This window comes from Coregonus clupeaformis, chromosome 9 (assembly GCF_020615455.1).
Source record: "Coregonus clupeaformis isolate EN_2021a chromosome 9, ASM2061545v1, whole genome shotgun sequence".
Taxonomy (NCBI): Eukaryota; Metazoa; Chordata; class Actinopteri; order Salmoniformes; family Salmonidae; genus Coregonus; species Coregonus clupeaformis.
Window position 1 is genome coordinate 18,059,386 of NC_059200.1, and position 23,146 is coordinate 18,082,531.

Below are 23,146 nucleotides of genomic sequence, written 5' to 3' on the forward strand. Positions count from 1 at the left end.
AGGCGAAGGGGCAGGTTTCGGGTCGAGAGCCAGACCCAGTCCCCCGGTGCATACACCGGGGCCTCACTGCGGTGGCGGTCGGCGCTCGCCTTCTGTTGCCTGATAGCCCATTGCAGGCGTACATGGGCAGCGTTCCAGGTTTCCTCCGAGCGCCGAAACCATTCATTCACTGCAGGTGCCTCGATCTGGCTCTGATGCCATGGTGCCAGGACCGGTTGATAACCTAGTACACACTGAAATGGAGTAAGGTTAGTGGAGGAGTGGCGGAGGGAGTTTTGGGCCATCTCTGCCCAGGGGATGTAAACCAACCAATCCCCCGCCGGTCCTGGCAATAGGACCTCAGAAACCTACCCACATCCTGGTTTACTCTCTCCATCTGCCCATTACTTTCGGGGTGAAACCCAGAGGTCAGGCTGATCGAGACCCCCAGATGGTCCATGAACGCCCTCCAGACGCTTGATGTGAACTGGGGACCCCGATCAGACGCTATATCCTCAGGTACCCCGTAGTGCCGGAAGACGTGAGTAAACAGGGCCTCCACAGTCTGTAGGGCCGTAGGGAGACCGGGCAAAGGAATGAGACGGCAGGACTTATAAAACCGATCCACAACGACTAAGATCGTAGTATTCCCTTGTGACGGGGGGAGGTCCGTAAAGAAATCCACCAATAAGTGTGACCACGGCCGTTGTGGAACGGGTAGCTTTGGTGGCGTACCCGAGCGCTGAGACAGTACAGCTCCTATCCCAGCCTCGGACGCGTCCACCTCGACTATGAATGCCAAGGAGGGATCAGGATGAGCCAGAACGGGAGCCGAGGTGAACAGAGCCTTCAGGTGACCAAAAGCCCTGTCCGCCTCAGCTGACCACTGCAGGCGCACCGGTCCCCCCTTCAGCAAGGAGGTAATGGGAGCCGCTACCTGACCAAAGCTCCGGATAAACCTCCGGTAGTAGTTGGCAAACCCTAAGAATCGCTGCCCTTCCTTAACCGTGGTTGCAGTCGGCCAATTACGCACGGCTGAAATGCGGTCATTTTCCATCTCCACCCCTGGCGCGGACAGGCGGTATCCTAAGAAGGAGACGGACTGTTGAAAGAACAGGCATTTCTCAGCCTTGACGTACAGGTCATATTCCATCAGTCGACCAAGCACCTTGCGCACCAGGGACACATGTTCGGCTCATGTAGCGGAGTATATGAGAATATCATCTATATACACCACTACACCCTGTCCGTGCAGGTCCCTGAAAATCTCATCGACAAAGGATTGGAAGACTGAGGGAGCATTCATCAACCCGTACGGCATGACGAGGTACTCATAGTGCCCAGAGGTGGTACTAAATGCCGTCTTCCACTCATCCCCTTCCCGGATACACACCAGGATGTACGCGCTCCTGAGATCCAATTTGGTGAAGAAGTGTGCCCCGTGCAATGACTCCGTCATACTAGCAATGAGAGGTAGTGGATAACTGTATTTCACCGGTATCTGATTGAGACCTCAATAGTCAATTCACGGGCGTAAACCTCCATCCTTCTTCTTCACAAAAAAGAAACTTGAGGAGGCAGGGGAAGTGGAAGGCCGAATGTATCCCTGTCCCAGAGATTCGGAGACATATGTTTCCATAGCCGCCGTCTCTTCTTGTGACAGAGGATACACGTGATTCCGAGGAAGTGCAGCGCCCTCCCAGAGATTTATCATACTATCCCCCTGTCGATGGGGTGGTAATTGAGTCGCCTTCCTTTTACAGAAGGCGAGAGCCAAATCGGCATATTCGGGAGGAATGTGCATAGTGGAGACCTGGTTTGGACTCTCCACCATAGTTGCACCTACGGAAACACCTACACACCTCCCCGAGCAACCCTTGAGAGCCCTCTGGGTCATGAGAGGCTAACCAGGGAAGCCCCAACACCACTGGAAACGCAGGAGAATCGATCAGGAAGAGACTAATTCTCTCCTCATGACCCTCCTGTGCGAAAGTGGGTAGCCAGCCAGGACGGGTTGTGCCAGCTCTCCACTCCAGAACTCCAGTCCGCCTTCGCAGTCCGGTCCAGCCCGTTCCTGCTCCTCGCACCAAGCCAGTGGTGCGCGTCGCCAGCCCGGCCCGGCCTGTTCCTGCCCCTCACACCAAGCTAGTGGTGCGCGTCGCCAGCCCGGCCCGGCCTGTTCCTGCCCCTCGCACCAAGCCAGTGGTGCGCGTCGCCAGCCCGGTCTGTTCCTGCCCCTCGCACCAAGCTAGTGGTGCACGTCGCCAGCCCGGCCCGGCCTGTTATTGCCCCTCGCACCAAGCCAGTGGTGTGCGTCGCCAGCCCGGTCCGGCCTGTTCCTGTCCCTCGCACCAAGCCAGTGGTGCGCGTCGTCAGCCCGGCCCGGCCTGTTCTACTCCGGAGCCAGAGTAGTCCGCTCCACCGGTGCCCTGTTCAGCTCCGGTCAGCTGCTCCACTCCGGAGCCAGAGCAATCCGCTTCACCGGGGTCCAGTCCAGCTCCGGTCAGCGGCTCCACTCCAGAGCCAGAGCTGTCCTCTCCACCGGTGCCTGATCCAGCTCCGGTCAGCGGTTCCACTCCGGAGCCAGACGTCAGCCCCTCTCCAGGTTTGCGGTCTCCCACACCAGGGTCCAGACAGGGCTTGGAGTATAGTGGGAGGAAGGAGAGGGAAAGCAGCGCGCCGAGGTCCAGACCAGACCAGGGGCGCAACAGGGAGGCGGAGAATAGGTGGTCGTCACACCCTGACCCGGATCCGCCTCCGAGGCGGAATGCCCACCCGGCCCCTACCCTGTTATGTGTATGTTGTGCGGTCGGAGTCTGCACCTTTGGGGGGGGTACTGTCACGCCCTGACTCTGGGGACTCTTATTTGTTGAGTCAGGGTGTGTATTTTCTATGTGGTGATTGTCTATGTTTATATTCTAGTATTTGTATTTCTATGTTGGCCGGTGTGGTTCCCAATCAGAGGCAGCTGTCGCTCGTTGTCTCTGATTGGGGACCATACTTAGGCAGCCTATTGGCACTAGTGGGTTGTGGGATCTTGTTCCGTGTTAGGTATGTTGTTTGTGTACCTTGGATTTCACGTTTCGGTTGTTGTTTTGTCGTTGTGTTTGTAAGTCTAATAAACATGTATGCATATCACGCTGCACCTTGGTCTGACCCGTCAATCAACGATCGTGACAGAGGCACAATCAATTGGCGATGGACAGCTCATGGTGCTGATACTAGGCAAATTCCATTAGACATAATTCATTTCAACCGTCTTCATTTTAATTAGACTTTACTAACAACAAGAAGGCATTTGTGTTGGACCCTATTCCTTCCTATTTAAGAAATAAGAGGTAGGCCTACCTGTTTGACAGATGAAATTAGGCAATAGGCTGCTATATCTATAGATTTATCGGTAAATTCCTCCACTGACCACGCACTCTTTAAATATCCTGTTAAGTTAAGTTACACCCAGTCTTTACAGTGGGTAAGGTGATCTCAACCCCCTTTACAGTGAGTAAGGTGATCTCAACCCCCTTTACCGTGAGTAAGGTGATCTTAACCCACTTTACATTGGATAAGATAATCTCAACACCCTTTACTGCGGGTAAGGTGATCTCAACACCCTTTACCGTTGGTAAGGTGATCTCAACACCCTTTACCGTTGGTAAGGTGATCTCAACACCCTTTACGGTGATCTCAACACCCTTTACGGTGATCTCAACACCCTTTACCGTTGGTACGGTGATCTCAACACCCTTTACGGTGATCTCAACACCCTTTACCATTGGTACGGTGATCTCAACACCCTTTACCGTTGGTAAGGTGATCTCAACACCCTTTACGGTGATCTCAACACCCTTTACGGTAAGGAAGGTGATCTCAACACCCTTTACGGTAAGGAAGGTGATCTCAACCCCCTTTACGGTAAGGAAGGTGATCTCAACCCCCTTTACGGTAAGGAAGGTGATCTCAACACCCTTTACGGTGATCTCAACACCCTTTACCGTTGGTACGGTGATCTCAACACCCTTTACCGTTGGTAAGGTGATCTCAACACCCTTTACGGTGATCTCAACACCCTTTACGGTAAGGAAGGTGATCTCAACACCCTTTACGGTAAGGAAGGTGATCTCAACCCCCTTTACGGTAAGGAAGGTGATCTCAACCCCCTTTACGGTAAGGAAGGTGATCTCAACACCCTTTAAGGTAAGGAAGGTGATCTCAACACCCTTTAAGGTAAGGAAGGTGATCACTACACCCTTTTTCAGTGGATAAGGCAATCTCAACCCCCTTTACAGTGGGTAAGGTGATCTCAACCCCCTTTACAGTAAGTAAGGTAATCTCAACACCTTTTACAGTAAGTAAGGTAATCTCAACACCCTTTAAAGTGTGTAAGGTGACCTCAACACCCTTTACAGTAAGTAAGGTAATCTCAACACCTTTTACAGTAAGTAAGGTAATCTCAACACCCTTTAAAGTGTGTAAGGTGACCTCAACACCCTTTACAGTAAGTAAGGCGATCTCAACACCCTTTACAGAGGCTAAGGCGATCTCAACCCCCTATACACTGGATAATGTGATCTCAACCCCTTTGCAGTGGGTAAGGTGATCTCAACCCCCTTTACAGTGGGTAAGGTGATCTCAACACCCTTTACAGTAAGTAAGGCGATCTCAACCCCCTTTACAGTGGGCGATCTGGCCTGTAGCCGCAGATGGAGCGAGAGAGAGAGAGAGAGAGAGAGAGAGAGAGAGAGAGAGAGAGAGAGAGAGAGAGAGAGAGAGAGAGAGAGAGAGAGAGAGAGAGAGAGAGAGTAGGAGAGGGGGAGCTCTGTTCACAAACACAAACAGACCCCACAGAGCCCCAGGGCAGCAACACAATTAGGACCAACCAAATCATGAGAAAACAAAAAGATTTTACAAAGAAACAGATCAAACTAGAATGCTATTTGGCCCTAAACAGAGAGTACACAGTGGCAGAATACCTGACCACTGTGACTGACCCAAAATTAAGGAAATCTTTGACTATGTACAGACTCAGTGTGCATAGCCTTGCTATTGAGAAAGGCCGCCATAGGCAGACCTGGCTCTCAAGAGAAGACAGGCTATGTGCACACTGCCCACAAAATGTGGTGGAAACTGAGCTGCACTTCCTAACTTCCTGCCAAATGTATGACCATATTAGAGACACATACTTCCCTCAGATTACAAAGACCCACAAAGAATTTAAAAACAAATCCAATTTTGATAAACTCCCATATCTATTGGGTGAAATACCACAGTGTGCCACCACAGCTGCAAGATTTGTGACCTGTTGCAACAAGAAAAGGGCAACCAGTGAAGAACAAACACCATTGTAAATATAACCTGTATATATGTTTATTAGTTTTCCTTTTTGTACTTTAACTATTTGCACATCATTACAACACTGTATATAGACATAACATGACACTTGAAATGTCTTTATTCTTTTTGAACTTTTGTTAGTGTAATGTTAATTTTTTTATTGTTTAATTCACTTTTGTTTATCATCTGTAAACATATTTACATTTTAGTCATTTAGCAGACACTCTTATCCCGAGCAACTTACAGTTAGTGAGTGCATACATTTTCATACTGGCCCCCCGTGGGAAACGAACCCACAACCCTGGCGTTGCAAGCGCCATGCTCTACCAACTGAGCTACAGGGGACATATGTTCCCCATACCAATAAAGCCCCTTAAATTGAAATTGAATTTGAGAGAGAGGGGGAGGTACCTTTGGATCATGCTTGTTCTATAAAAGAACACAGTACCTTTGCATCATGCTTGTTCGATAAAATAACTTTTGTTTCCTACTAACATCTATGAGAACTGTGTTTGGTTGTGGAGAAGTTGAGGGGCTGGGAGTATTGCTAAATCAGGATTTTTCTTGCCCTAGTTTTGTTGTACTTTGTACAGTAAATGTGCCAAGCTGTCCTTCTGAACAGAAAGAAACAACAACAACATGCAAACTGAGTGGCATTTGCCAAGTACATTAACTATATGCTCCTTCATGGGCATCCAAATGTGCATTGTACTCGAGAAACCAACTGTCTGTCTAATATGACTATGGTGCCCACTCAGTTATTCACAAATGCAAATTATGGATTTACTATGGATTCACAATGGTATTCGGTAGCTCTTTATCCTATGGCACAGAAAGTAGTACCTGATAAAATGGCATTTACATAATAGTAACCCCGTTTGATTTAATGTCAGCATGTGAATTTTGAATGGTTCTTTTTAAGTTTTCATTCTACACTAGTTGTTTGGCATTCTAAGTTCCATTGTGTTACGTATTGCAGCTCTGACTGTCCCTGGCATTCTAAACCTGATGTAATATTCATTGTGTTCTGTATTGCAGCTCTGACTGTCCCTGGCATTCTAAACCTGATGTAATATTCATTGTGTTACTTATTGCAGCTCTGACTGTCCCTGGCATTCTAAACCTGATGTAATATTCATTGTGTTACTATTGCAGCTCTGACTGTCCCTGGCATTCTAAACCTGATGTAATATTCATTGTGTTCTGTATTGCAGCTCTGACTGTCCCTGGCATTCTAAACCTGATGTAATATTCATTGTGTTCTGTATTGCAGCTCTGACTGTCCCTGGCATTCTAAACCTGATGTAATATTCATTGTGTTACTTATTGCAGCTCTGACTGTCCCTGGCATTCTAAACCTGATGTAATATTCATTGTGTTACTTATTGCAGCTCTGACTGTCCCTGGCATTCTAAACCTGATGTAATATTAATTGTGTTCTGTATTGCAGCTCTGACTGTCCCTGGCATTCTAAACCTGATGTAATATTCATTGTGTTCTGTATTGCAGCTCTGACTGTCCCTGGCATTCTAAACCTGATGTAATATTCATTGTGTTCTGTATTGCAGCTCTGACTGTCCCTGGCATTCTAAACCTGATGTAATATTCATTGTGTTACTATTGCAGCTCTGACTGTCCCTGGCATTCTAAACCTGATGTAATATGAATATTATACCAGAAGATAATAATCTCTAGGTCACAGCCACAGACCTAGTTTGCGTCCCAAATGGCACCAATAGGGCTCTGGTCAAAAGTAATGCACTATATTGGGTATAGGGTGACATTTGGAATGCAACCCTACCCAGCCCACATGAATTATTAATTGACCGATCGGAATCAAGTGTATAGCCTACATGGGAGTGTATCCAATACGATGAAACCTGTTCTAGTGACTACGATGAGACCTGGTCTAGTGACTACGATGAGACCTGGTCTAGTGACTACGATGAGACCTGGTCTAGTGACTACAATTAGACCTGTTCTAATGACTACGATGAGACCTGGTCTAGTGACTACGATGAGACCTGTTCTAGTGACTACGATGAGACCTGGTCTAGTGACTACAATGAGACCTGTTCTAATGACTACGATGAGACCTGGTCTAGTGACTACGATGAGACCTGTTCTAGTGACTACGATGAGACCTGTTCTAGTGACTACGATGAGACCTGGTCTAGTGACTACGATGAGACCTGTCCTAGTGACTACGATGAGACCTGGTCTAATGACTACGATGAGACCTGGTCTAGTGACTACGATGAGACCTGTCCTATTGACTACGATGAGACCTGGTCTAGTGACTACGATGAGACCTGGTCTAGTGACTACGATGAGACCTGGTCTAGCGACTACGATGAGACCTGTTCTAGTGACTACGATGAGACCTGTTCTAGTGACTACGATGAGACCTGGTCTAGTGACTACGATGAGACCTGTCCTATTGACTATGATGATACCTGGTATTGTGACTACGATGAGACCTGTCCTAGTGACTACGATGAGACCTGGTCTGGTGACTACAATGAGACCTGGTCTAGTGACTACGATGAGACCTGGTCTAGTGACTACGATGAGACCTGGTCTAGTGACTACGATGAGACCTGGTCTAATGACTACGATGAGACCTGGTCTAGTGACTACGATGAGACCTGTCCTAGTGACTACGATGAGACCTGTTCTGGTGACTACGATGAGACCTGGTCTAGTGACTACGATGAGACCTGGTCTAGTGACTACGATGAGACCTGGTCTAGTGACTACGATGAGACCTGGTCTAGTGACTACGATGAGACCTGTCCTAGTGACTACGATGAGACCTGGTCTGGTGACTACGATGAGACCTGGTCTAGTGACTACGATGAGACCTGGTCTAGTGACTACGATGAGACCTGGTCTAGTGACTACGATGAGACCTGGTCTAGTGACTACGATGAGACCTGTCCTAGTGACTACGATGAGACCTGGTCTAGTGACTGCGATGAGACCTGGTCTAGTGACTACGATGAGACCTGGTCTAGTGACTACGATGAGACCTGTCTAGTGACTACAATGAGACCTGTTCTAATGACTACGATGAGACCTGGTCTAGTGACTACGATGAGACCTGGTCTAATGACTACGATGAGACCTGGTGTAGGGACTACGATGAGACCTGGTCTAATGACTACGATGAGACCTGTTCTAGTGACTACGATGAGACCTGGTCTAGTGACTACGATGAGACCTGGTCTAGTGACTACGATGAGACCTGGTCTAGTGACTACGATAAGACCTGTTCTAGTCACTTGGTTAAATTGTGACATTGTGAATTAGGAAAGTCAATTCCAGTGCAAGCATCAGGTAGCCTAGTGGGTAGGAGCAAATCCATCTCTGAAAAGTTCAACCAGATCAAACTAAATGTCAGTAGATAGCAAAAGCCTGTAACTGAAAGGTCGCTGGGTCGAATCCCCGAGCCGACTATGTGAAAAATCTGTCTATGTGCACTTGAGCAAGGCACTTAACCCTAATTGCTCCTGTAAGTCACTCTGGATAAGAGCTAAATGACTAAAATATAAGCCTATATCTAGATATCACTTTACAGGTGTGACTTCTAAAGGGGATATGGGCTGTGCTAACACTTTACAGGTGTCACTTCTAAAGGGGATATGGGCTGTGCTAACATTTTACAGGTGTCACTTCTAAAGGGGATATGGGCTGTGCTAACACTTTACAGGTGTCACTTCTGAAGGGGATATGGGCTGTGCTAACATTTTACAGGTGTCACTTCTAAACGGGATATGGGCTGTGCTAACACTTTACAGGTGTCACTTCTAAAGGGGATATGGGCTGTGCTAACATTTTACAGGTGTCACTTCTAAAGGGGATATGGGCTGTGCTAACACTTTACAGGTGTCACTTCTAAAGGGGATATGGGCTGTGCTAACACTTTACAGGTGTCACTTCTAAAAGGGATATGGGCTGTGCTAACACTTTACAGGTGTCACTTATAAAGGGGATATGGGCTGTGCTAACACTTTACAGGTGTAACTTCAAAAGGGATATGGGCTGTGCTAACACTTTACAGGTGTCACTTCTAAAAGGGATATGGGCTGTGCTAACACTTTACAGGTGTCACTTCTAAAGGGGATATGGGCTGTGCTAACACTTTACAGGTGTCACTTCTAAAAGGGATATGGGCTGTGCTAACACTTTACAGGTGTCACTTCTAAAGGGGATATGGGCTGTGCTAACACTTTACAGGTGTAACTTCTAAAAGGGATATGGGCTGTGCTAACACTTTACAGGTGTAACTTCTAAAAGGGATATGGGCTGTGCTAACACTTTACAGGTGTCACTTCTAAAAGGGATATGGGCTGTGCTAACACTTTACAGGTGTCACTTCTAAAAGGGATATGGGCTGTGCTAACACTTTACAGGTGTCACTTCTAAAGGGGATATGGGCTGTGCTAACACTTTACAGGTGTCACTTCTAAAGGGGATATGGGCTGTGCTAACACTTTACAGGTGTCACTTCTAAAGGGGATATGGGCTGCAGAACGTAGACTAGTTGTTATGCTAAGAGTCAGACTGACACAATACGCTCAAATACTGCAATCAATACTACTTTAACTGGCAAGATTTACTGCAAGGTCAACTGAAGACCTAGGATTTATTGATAGTCTGTGTTAAATTACACTTTGTAACAACAATATAGCTCAAGTCAGATGGTTGGACAGGCAGTCTGGCCAACTATAAATATATAATGGTAAGTCTGACTAGACGGTATATCTCAGTCACTAATCCCTAACCTGTTTAAGTGACATCATTTTGCATTGTGTGACACAACAGGGTAGGTGAAAGCAGAGATAAATGGAGAGAGAGAGAGAAACAGAGAGAGTGAGGTGAGGGGGTCACAGAGAGAGAGAGAGAGAGAGAGAGAGAGAGAGAGAGAGAGAGAGAGAGAGAGAGAGAGAGAGGGGGGGTCACAGAGAGAGAGAGAGAGAGAGAGAGAGGGGGGGGTCAAAGAGAGCAGAAGAGGGAGGGAGATAGGAAGAGAGAAACCGAGAAACCTAACAGCCAGTCTGACTAAAGCTGCCATTTGCTCTGCTAACCTAAATCCATCTCTGAAAAGTTCAACCAGATCAAAATAAATGTCAGTAGATAGTAGTAGTAAATGTCCCAGCAATTGCAGAGATGTGACTCAACAATGTATGCTGAGAATAAATGGATACTTGGAAAACTGCTTTATTAAAGTACTCTATCCAAACCTCTACTATAAAACCTGAGACAAATAGAGTACTATAGGGAATAGTGTGAAATTTGGGACGCACCCACAGTCATTAGACAGTAGGTAGAGCAGGTCTTGACAAAGCTTTTGAGCACAGCGAGCATCTCATTAATGAATTGAATGAATGCTGCCCTCCCTCCGTAGCCAGACACCAAGCACCCCGACACCCGGCCGGTCCGTCTGGTTCGATCACTAATGAATCAATCTTTAATGAGTCAATTAGCTCGTTGTCACTTGACACTATGTCTGAGACCCAAATGACACCCTATTTTCTACGTAGTGCACTATTGGCCCTGGTCAAAAGTAGTGCACAAATAATGGAATAGGGTGCCATTTGGGACGCATCCGTTGAGGCTCCACCCTTACCGAACATTTACTGTCTCAACACCTTGGATACTTGGTGATTCAACACCCATAGATTCCTTGGAAACTTGGTGATTCAATGGCTCCTGTGTCAAGGCTCCTTGACTCTTTGGCCCTCGTCCTTGAGCTAGGCTGTTGCATTCACAGCCAGCGCATCTTCACTGTGCGAGATTGTGTATGTACTGACATGTGTGTATATAACTGATAGATGCACACACACACACACACACACACACATACACACACACACACACACACACACACACACTACATGTTCATGTTTTTAAATGTATGTAAATTGTAAAGTATTTTGTCTGTAATGTCTTTTTCGTTATGTGTCGGACCCCAGTAAGATTAGCTGTCGCCATTGGCATCGGCTAATGGGGATCCTAATAAATAGAGATTATTTGGCTCCTGTGTCAAGGCTTTTGATTCTTTGGGTGTTTGGCCCTCGTCCTTGAGCTAGGCTGTTGCAGTCATAGCCAGGCGCATCTTCACTGAGTGAGATTGTGTAAGAAATGACATTTCCTGTAAAGGGTTGGTGTGAGGTGTGACCCAGGTGCGGTGCAGGATAGACAGTAGGCAGTAAACAAGGATGGTGAAACAAGGATCTTTACTGGTGGTCCAAAAACCAGGATACAAAACAACAGACTATACACGAAAACAAATGAGGAGCACAAAGGTCTCCAAAAAAACAGGCTGACAGCAAACAATACGAAATACTAACTCTGACTGGAAAAACACAATGACACAGGGAGAACACTTCTCAAGTACCTGTAACTCCGTCACGTGATCGAACACTGATACGTACTGCTTGACATCAAGGAACTAGCAGAGAAAACTGAGCAAGGGAACACAGGGAAGTGAGGGCATAAATACACAGGTGAACAGGTAGACACAGGTGACACCAATAGGATAATGATTAGTCCAGACTGTGAGTGAGGAGGTGCCTAAGGTTGTCGGAGGATGACACCTAGTGGGTCGCTCCGGAACTGCGACCCACTCCTGTAACAATTTCCTATTTTCACATTTTTGACTGCTCAAAGTAACACCCAGAGATTCCATTGGCTCCTGTGTCAAGGCTCTTTGACACTTTGGCTTTCCTAGTCGTGGGGCTATTCTATTGGAGTCACAGTGCATCGCATATTCACTTTGAAGTGTTTTCAAATGCCATCTAAGTCACTCAGGGAGATTGCATGTGTAGAATATTAAATGTCTTATTTTAGGCTATTTTTGACTGCTCAAAATAATGTCGTTTGACACCTTTATTTGTGTTTGATATTAAATGTTTAGGGTTGCGGGATTGGGATGATCTAGTGAGAATTCATTAAGTTGTTATAAATAGCTTCTCAAGTGTAACATCCCCATCTGTGTACAATAATCTTATGATGCAATGACAAAACTAATATATCAGTCAAGCTGAAGGATCTCCTTTGACTCATTCTTGCTTTGAATGTGTGGTAAACAGTCTATAGATGTTTGTCTTCATTTTTAGTAATATTTGGACAAACCTGACAAAGAAATTGTCAAACATGGAGGTGGAAACATTATGCTTTGGGGGTGTTTTTCTGCTAAGGGGACAGGACAACTTCACCGCATCAAAGGGACGATGGACGGGGCCATGTACCGTCAAATCTTGGGTGAGAACCTCCTTCCCTCAGCCAGGGCATTGAAAATGGGTCGTGGATGGGTATTCCAGCATGACAATGACCCAAAACACACGGCCAAGGCAACAAAGGAGTGGCTCAAGAAGAAGCACATTAAGGTCCTGGAGTGGCCTAGCCAGTCTCCAGACCTTAATCCCATAGAAAATCTGTGGAGGGAGCTGAAGGTTAGAGTTGCCAAACGTCAGCCTCGAAACCTTAATGACTTGGAGAAGATCTGCAAAGAGGAGTGGAACAAAATCCCTCCTGAGATGTGTGCAAACCTGGTGGCCAACTACAAGAAACGTCTGACCTCTGTGATTGCCAACAAGGGTTTTGCCACCAAGTACTAAGTCATGTTTTGCAGAGGGGTCAAATACTTACTTACAATTTATAACATTTTTGACATGGGTTTTTCTGGATTATTTTGTTGTTATTCTGTCTCTCACTGTTCAAATAAACCTACCATTAAAATAATAGACGGATAATTTCTTTGTCAGGTGGGCAAACGTACAAAATCAGCAGGGGATCAAATACTTTTTTCCCCTCACTGTATGTTAAACTATCCAGTTGTATCTTTGTGATGCAGGCAGATGTGGAACCAAGATGTGTATTTTCTCTCTGTTTTTAGTTGCTTGGGGGATTTTAGGTCCCAAAACCTTTTAACAAAATTCCCTTTTTGTAGTGTAGTGGAAGAATGAGAGAAGGTGATACTCGTGACTAGCGACTGGCTACCGTGGGAGCACAGCGTGATTACTCAATCACCATTTATGGCATTGTTTGAATGACTGACCATCTGTGGGCTATCACAGGGGTCAAACACACCTTATCTGTGGCAATCTCGATTAAGAGACATTCCCACAGAAGTCCTAGGGTCACTGAAGCCAGGAGAGTTGAGGACTGATGAAACTTGAATAGACGAAATGCATGTTAATGTGCGAATTAAATTGTCATGTTTGGATTGTTTCAAGAGTTCATAAAGAGCTATGCATTTTGATATGTTTCATTGTACTGTAAGTGCTAGGGATTTATTGTTACGGAGAAACTGTGTTATTCTGTTAATCGGAAGGCGGATAGTTCAAAGAGGAGCGACTGGGGTGCGCCCGTATAATTTAGATAAGAGTTGTGATGATTACACCCAAGAATGTATGTGTTGTTTTCATGCCTTTGTTATAATGTTTTGGGCCATGCAAAGCGATGTTATTTAGACGATAGGAGATACTGGGAGTTGGCGCCCTTGGAAGAATAAAAGCTGGGCTGTAACTTAGATCATGGAATCATTGGTAAACCGATCTCCTGATCTACGTTTATATGTCATGGGTGGTGAATTTTCTATGCTGATATTTTGTATTATTTTTATCGTGAAGATTTCTGGTATGTACCATTTGTTAATTATATTGCATAACTGTAAAAAATCGGATTACTTTTAAATGGATACGAACCGACGTCCTCACATTTCTGAGTAATATTCCTTGAATTATTATTTGGTGAAATGTCTAATGGTAAATGCTATTCACAATATAAATAGCATATGTGCTCGGTCTCTAACTGTGTATCCCTGAGCTAAGGTTAACTCAATCATTTAATCCTAGTACATTGATTGCAAGATATTAGCTCCTTATTCCTAAGCCTCTTAATAATTGCATAACGGTAAACCTAGACACGTGCATCTTATAGTATTCATAGTGGTGATGCAAGGCTGGCAACCTTGGCTATACCCACTGGATACGACTATGGGCCTATAGCATTCACATGATAATGGAGTCAGATTGATGAATGTAGTTTATTATTATATTCAACACCATGTTTGGATCATTTCCATCCACCTACATAATAGTAACTCATCCAGTTTATGGATTTTCGTTCATTATTCAACTACTTAATGGTGACCCCTCATCCTCAGTGGATTGGGATTTCCATTCAACTACTTAATGGTGACCCCTCATCCTCAGTGGATTGGGATTTCCATTCAACTACATAATGGTGACCCTTCATCCTCAGTGGATTGGGATTTCCATTCAACTACATAATGGTGACCCCTCATCCTCAGTGGATTGGGATTTCCATTCAACTACATAATGGTGACCCCTCATCCTCAGTGGATTGGGATTTCCATTCAACTACTTAATGGTGACCCTTCATCCTCAGTGGATTGGGATTTCCATTCAACTACTTAATGGTGACCCCTCATCCTCAGTGGATTGGGATTTCCATTCAACTACATAATGGTGACCCCTCATCCTCAGTGGTTTGGGATTTCCATTCAGTAGCGTGGTCTAATTGGCGTGCTTCTGGTTTTGCCCTCATGTCCTCGGTCTACAGTGTTTCCATTCCACTAGGTAGAAACTGGAGTTGAATCCTGAAACACAGAAGGTCTTCGGCCTCATTTGTTAACAAATAGCATTCTGGAATATTTTCCAGACCCTGCCCTGCCTACATCCTAAATGCGGTTTCATATCTTTGGGTAGACACACTGTGTCAACAGGTTTGTGAAGTTTTAATAAAGTTTTGTTCTGTCCTATTCTATTCTGCTCTATTCAAAGTGTCCGTTTCCGTTTTTTTGTCTTCCAACCATCACTTTCATAGGCTTATATCTACATTTCAATACAATGTTCTACAGTGAAAGTAATCTACTGAGAGGGGTAACAAGTACACTGTAAACACCAATGCAATGTATAAACAGAAAATATTTATTAGGCCAAACATTACTGTTGTATACAGTAGCATACAACAAAACCATAAACATATGTAAACCAAAAGTATATTCTTTAGAATACAGTAAAGAACACAATTGTGTGTGTGGGGTCCCGGGGGGCAGTCCAGGAATTGGTAGGGGGGCAGTCACCAGTGCTAAGCTACGCTTCATCTCTTCTCCGGGCTGGGTCTGGCCACAATACTTCGTCCACATCACAAGATACGTTTTCTCTTGCCAAACATCGAGGGAAGTATCTCCTAGCATGGCGTATCCAACCTTGGACAGAGGCAACCTCTATGTCCCCACATGCGTCCTCCATTGCCTGGAGAAGCGGCATGCGGGCATAGGGTTGGCGATCATACACTTTCCAGCGCCAGGCTGAGAAGAATTCCTCTATGGGATTTAGAAAAGGTGAATATGGGGGGTAGGTACAAAACTACAAATTGTGGATGGGTGGCAAACCAGTTTTGGACCAGAACAGCCCGGTGAAAACTAACATTGTCCCATATAACCACAAATCTAGCAGGCTCCTGATCTGGATCAGGGACAAGCATTGTGTAAATTGCATCCAGAAAAGTGAGCATATGGCCGGTGTTGTACGGACCCAGTATGGCATTGTGATGGAGGACCCCGTTTTTCGCAGATTCTTGACTCTGTCAGAGTTTCTCTCAAATGGCACCTTGTAAAGTTGTTTCATCGTCACTTGGTGCCGTTGGAGGATGTGTTGTATGGTCGACAGGCTTACAGCATTGATGTTGTTAAATATGGTGTCATTATTCAAGATATGTTCTCTTATCTCTCAAATCCTAATTGCATTGTTGGCCAAAACCATATTTATAATTGCAGTCTCCTGTACATCTGTAAACAAGCTTCCTCGTCCTCCATGATGTCTTTGCCTCTCCACTCTGTACAAAATTCAAACACAGTATGTGTTCAGCATAGGAACTGTAAACAATGTACACAAAAATGTAGTACAGCATGACAACCAACCTCATTCATTCAATGCAGTGCAGTAAATGGATGGCTTAGAGTTACAAATGTTTATGCAATACTATGCAGTCATACGTATTTTACAGTACATTACTTTAATGCTAAAATAGTCATTAGATAGTTGCATACCTGTTCTCATTTCTGAAGGTTCGAATTATGGACGCCACTGTAAATCGACTCAAGTTGGGCTGGACTCTCAGTCCAGCCTCTCTCATGGTCAAACCGTGGTTGATCACATGATCAACAAGTGTTGCCCTAATCTCATCAGAGATGGCTCTCCTTCCTTCTCTTCTTTGCCCTCGTCCTCTTCTTCCTCTTCCTCTTCCTCTTCCTCTTCCTCTTCCTCTTCCTCCTCCTCTTCCTCCTCCTCTTCCAACTATTCGTCTTTGAATTTGTCCTCGTTGTTGTCCCCTGCCTCTCCCTCCTACTCCTCTTGCTCTCTGTCCATTGTTGGCATCCATTGTTCAAAACAGTCCTATACTACAGTAAAGCAGTGATTGGTTAGTGATCAGTTAAGCAATTAGTGTTTGAACATGTGAGGAGAGTGTGTTTGACCTGGTGAATAAGTGTAGCATTTTGATTGGTTGTGTTTGGAAAAGGAAAGCTAGTCACTTCCTGTTAGATTTTTGTGTTTTAGGTAGAGAATTGTGTGTAGTGTTTTGAAAAAAGTGTTTTATGCAATTGACAACTGAGTCAAAGGCTGAGAAATAGCTTATGGTTTTGGAGATTTTGTGTGTAGTTTTGCACTTTGAGTGAGAGGTTTAAAAAATCGTGTGACATGAAAAGATTTTGTGTGTAAGCAGTTGGAAAAAACTGTAAACATGACACTGTCCTTCTGTCATGTACAGAATTGCCAACGCAGCTCGAAGGATGTATGTATCTTTCTCTTCAGCTGAAACTTAATGTTGCGTATTTGTCTTATTTTACCTTATTTGGGGTTGTCTCTGGCCTCATGCAATCTTATTGAAAACAGCAAAGAGTAACGATGGACATCACCGTCATCATTATGACAAACTCATAAGACGCCGGTAGCAGTGACTCCTGTTACCCTCATCACATTCTCTCTCAGTTTGATCCATTTGACAAACAGAAGATATTTGTTTCTTGTTAGCATAATTAATCCCAAAATATTGAATCTGGCTATCAGTGCCCCTTCAAAATTGATTGGTCACCTCATCACCAATCTGTATAGCTAGTTCTGTCTTAAAGTTTAGAGAGGGATAACTGCAGTCCTATTAGTCTAGGTTATAACACCGGTGGCATATTAAATAATGAGAGCTCATCAGCGTTTAATTAATTAGCTCCCTGCAATTATCTACCGGCACCGCAGTGCCACCATTACTTCCTGGGCTGGTACACAAACACACACACACACACACACACACACACACACACACACACACACACACACACACACACACACATGCACACACACACACACACAGTCACACACACACACACACCCCTTGTGTGCTGCAGTAGAGGGTCGTATTTATCATACATGACGGCAATTGCCTGTAATTATCCCGTACACCATCCGCTGTTTGAGGGAGGGAATGATGACATCATAGCGCCCCTCCAAAAGACAGGGAATCACCTTCACAGGGAAGAACAGAGGGATCCACTTTCACAGGGAAGAACAGAGGGATCCAACTTCACAGGGAAGAACAGAGGGATCCAACTTCACAGGGAAGAACAGAGGGATCCAACTTCACAGGGAAGAACAGAGGGCTCCAACTTCACAGGGAAGAACAGAGGGATCCAACTTCACAGGGAAGAACAGGGGGAAAGTGTCAGGATGTTTCTACTCTGTTAATTCAGTTTTCCAAAATCATGGTACAAAGTGAGCATATGCTATGTGGTTCTTTACCTCATATTCCCACTAGCTTGTTACAGCATTATTACATAGGTTATTACACTGTAGTATGGTATTGACGGGGGTGGCAGCATCATGCTGTGGGGGAGCTTTGCTGCAGGAGGGACTGGTGCACTTCACAAAATAGATGGCATCACGAGGAAGGAAAATTATGTGGATATATTGAAGCAACATCTCAAGACATCAGTCAGGAAGTTAAAGCTTGGTCGCAAATGGGTCTTCCAAATGGACAATGATCCCAAGCACACTTTCAAAGTTGTGGCAAAATGGCTTAAGGACAACAATGTCAAGGTATTGAAGTGGCCATCACAAAGCCCTGACCTCAATCCTATAGAACATTTGTGGGCAGAACTGAAAAAGCGTGTGCGAGCAAGGAGGCCTACAAACCTGACCCAGTTACACCAGCTCTGTCAGGAGGAATGGGCCAAAATTCGCCCAACTTATTGTGGGAAGCTTGTGGAAGGCTACCCGAAACGTTTAACCCAAGTTAAACAATTTAAAGGCAATGCTACCATATGCTAATTGAGTGTATGTGAACTTCTGACCCACTGGGAATGTGATGAAAGAAATAAAAGCTGAAATAAATCATTCTCTCTACTATTATTCTGACATTTGTCACGGTTTCGGCCGAGGCTGCTCCTTCTCCTTGTTCGGGCAGGCTTCGGCGGTCGTCGTCCCCCGAGTACTAGCTACCACCGTTCGATGTTTCATGTTTGTTTGGTTTTGTCTGTTTGTACACCTGTCCCTTGTTAGTGTTTGATTTTGTTTCCTATTTAGTTATCGTGTGTTGGGTCAGGTGTTATGTGTGATTATTATTGTCAGCTGTTGCTATTGAGGAGTTTCCTCTCTCGTGTTGTTAGTATCGAGAGTCCGCACTGCGTGCGCCTTTTCTTGTTTTTGCGCACTGTTGTTTGTGTGCGTAATTTGTTCTTGCCTCCCGGTTGGGTTGGCAATGCACCTGTTTTTGGATTACTAAAGTCTGTTGACGAACACCCTTGTTCCTGCGCTTGATTCCCTGCACCACATCCACACGCAGCGTTCTGACACATTTCACATTCTTAAAATAAAGTGGTGATCCTAACTGACCTAAGACAGGGAATTTTTACTAGGATTAAATGTCAGGAATTGTGAAAAACTGAGTTTAAATGTATTTGGCTAAGGTGTATGTAAACTTCCGACTTCAACTGTACATAGTTCAAAATATATTAGCAATCTTGAAACGATGGCTTTACACATTTCAGATATAAATTGTTGCCCATCTGAAAACTGATAGTTTGGATGGATTGAAGGCACAGAGCTTTACTCACTCAAAACTATACAGTGGCTTGCGAAAGTATTCACCCCCCTTGACATTTTTCCTATTTTGTTGCCTTACAACCTGGAATTAAAATGGATTTTGGGGGGGGTTGTATCATTTGATTTCCCCAACATGCCTACCACTTTGAAGATGCAAAATATTTTTTGGGGTGAAACAACCCAATTTAAAAAATAAACTAAAAAACTATTGAGCGTGCAGAACTATTCACCCTCCCCAAAGTCAATACTTTGTAGAGCCACCTTTTGCAGCAATTACAGCTGCAAGTCTCTTGGGGTATGTCTCTATAAACTTGGCACATCTAACCACAGGGATTTTTGCCCATTCTTCAAGGCAAAACTGCCCGAGCTCCTTCATGTTGGATGGGTTCTGCTGGTGTACAGCGATCTTTAAGTCATACCACAGATTCTCAATTGGATTGAGGTCTGGGCTTTGACTAGGCCATTCCAAGACATTTAAATGTTCCCCCTTAAACCACTCGAGTGTTGCTTTAGCAGTATGCTTTGGGTCATTGTCCTGCTGGAAGGTGAACCTCCGTCCCAGTCTCAAATCTCTGGAAGACTGAAACAGGTTTCCCTCAAGAATTTCCCCTGTATTTAGCGCCATCCATCATTCCTTCAATTCTGACCAGTTTCCCAGTCCCTGCCGATGAAAAACATCCCCACAGCATGATGCTGCCACCACCATGCTTCACTGTGGGGATGGTGTTCTCGGGGTGATGAGAGGTGTTGGGTTTGCGCCAGACATAGCGTTTTCCTTGATGGCCAAAAAGCTCAATTTTAGTCTCATCTGACCAGAGTACCTTCTTCCATATGTTTGGGGAGTCTCCCACATGCCTTTTGGCGAACACCAAACGTGTTTGCTTTTTTCTGGCCACTCTTCCGTAATAAAGCCCAGCTCTGTGGAGTGTATGTCTTAAAGTGGTCCTATGGACAGATACTCCAATCTCCACTGTGGAGCTTTGCAGCTCCTTCAGGGTTATCTTTGGTCTCTTTGTTGCCTCTCTAATTATTGCCCTCCTGGCCTGGTCCGTGAGTTTTGGTGAGCGGCCCTCTCTTGGCATGTGCCATATTCTTTCCAATTTTTAATAATGTATTTAATGTTGCTCCGTGGGATGTTCAAAGTTTCTGATATTTTTTTATTACCCAACCCTGATCTGTACTTCTCCACAACTTTGTCCCGGACCTGTTTGGAGAGCTCCTTGGTCTTCATGGTGCCGCTTGCTTGGTGGTGCCCCTTGCTTAGTGGTGTTGCAGACTCTGGGGCCTTTCAGAACAGGTGTATATATACTGAGATCATTAGATTGCACACAGGTGGACTTTATTTAACTAATGATGTGACTTCTAAAGATAATAGTTGCACCAGATCTTATTTAGGGGCTTCATAGCAAAGGGGGTGAATACATATGCACGCACCACTTTTCCGATATATATTTGTATATAATTTTTTTTAATAAGTAATTTTTTTCATTTCACTTCACCAATTTGGACTATTTTGTGTATGTCCATTACATGAAATCCAAATAAAAATCCATTTAAATTACAGGTTGTAATGCAACAAAATATGAAAAACGCCAAGGGGGATGAATACTTTTGCAAGGCACTGTATATCTGGAATTGTAGTACATCTATCCATGTTTCTACTCCTGTCTACAATATATATCTGTCCATGTTTCTACTCCTGTCTACAATGTATCTGTCCATGTTGTCCTTTAATTCCCTCAGGGGAGAATACAGACCGCCTGACAAACTGCTTAAATATTTAATGCAAACACGTCCCCTCGCCACACGGCCTGTCACTCACTTTCATCTTCTATTACTCAGCTGGCAGGCAGACCATCTGGGTTCAGATACAACGTGAGCCAGGAGGGCGGGTTTGCAGCTATGCGACTATTCTATTGGTACATGAAGCCAGACAAGTTCAATCAAGCACAGATAAAGTATTTGAAATGATTTTGAATAGTATTTGAACCCAGGTCTGGTGACGGGTTGGGTCAGATGTATGTTTGTCCTCTACCTTTTTCTCAATGTGGGAAACAGAATGATGGCACTCACCTCTGTGTTCCCATCACTGCTAAATGTCTGCTGCTGCTTGCTCATCTAGCTGGATACCTGAAGATGGAAAAGAAGGGGAGAGAGGGATGGAGGAAAGGAGAGAGAGAGAGAGAGAGAGAGAGAGAGAGAGAGAGAGAGAGAGAGAGAGAGAGAGAGAGAGAGAGAGAGAGAGAGAGAGAGAGAGAGAGAGAGAGAGAGAGAGAGAGAGAGAGAGAGAGGGAGAGAGAGAGGGAGAGAGAGAGAGAGAGAGAGAGAGAGAGAGAGAGAGAGAGAGAGAGAGAGAGAGAGAGAGAGAGAGAGAGAGAGAGAGAGAAGTGGGACATCTTCCTTGGTCTTTAGGTATTACCACTTGGATTGCAGCTGTTATTATACAGCAGGAGGAATGTGCATTCAACATCAGGGCTGGATCGGCACTCAACATCAGGGCTGGATCGGCACTCAACATCAGGGCTGGATCGGCACTCAACATCAGGGCTGGATCGGCACTTTGCTGGAGTTGTTTTGAATGGCTTTTAAGTTTCACAATTGACAGGGGTATTATGAAATGTAAATCGCCATTCCCAGGCCTCAGTTGCTGTTTCAGTAATCTATTGCCCTGTGTAAAAAACAACTCTGGGAAATATAAAGGATGTGTGTACTGTATAGTGTTAATGTTTCCCCATCACACTGAGTCATCTTCAATACAACCTTATAACCTCTTCACAACTCAACAATATTCAGTTTCATTTCCGAGCCCACATAACACTCAGCACAAGACATTATGTAACCATGGTGATTCTAATCTTGTTGTACTGTTATGTGATTGGTTGTGTTAATAGCCTTCTCCTAATGGCTCCTCTGCTCCAGCAGTAGAGGCTCAGACCCAGCTAACGTTCCCCTGGCAGAGCATCACCATCAAGGGGGAGAGGCAAGCTGTCAGCCTGCTCAGTCTGTCCTGCATCCAACAGTTGATGGGTTATGGAATCAGCTGTAATCTCTCCATCTATAAAGCAAATTGCCATTTGATAATTAATCTGTAATGGCATTAGGCAGGAGGGAGTAGAGGGGACTCTGAGGCTGTGTCCCTAATGGCACCCTATTCCCTACATAGTGCACTACTTTTGACATGAGCCATAGGCCCTGGTAAAAAGTAGTGCACTATGTAGGGAATAGGGTGCCATTGAGGACATGGTCTGAGTCCAAACTGTCTGTTATTTTCTGTTTCAGGAAGCTACAACAGTTTAAAGTTTGGACAGATTCCACAGCATGTGCCATGTGCCACCCGGTGACAGCCTAGCCAGGACATCTGGGGTGAACACATCAAGACATCAAGGCAAGCAGATGCCAGGATGGCTGTAAACCACAGAGTGGGCCTTTAAAGGGGAAATCTGCAGTTTTAAACAATAACAAAGTATATCCCCTGTTTCAGTAAAGAGCTGAGGGATAGGCCTGGAGAAATGCAACCACTCTTAAATTCATAGACAGAGCTATGGATACAAGGACTGACCATCCATGATATAAAAAGTATAGTTTTAACCATGTTTTGAGGCTATATAGTGTTTGTTTACATTTATATTGTTTACAAACATTGGAGTAAACAAGGTCATATTTTGGGTTCTAATGGGTACGACAGTTGAACTGAGCTCATGAGGCAT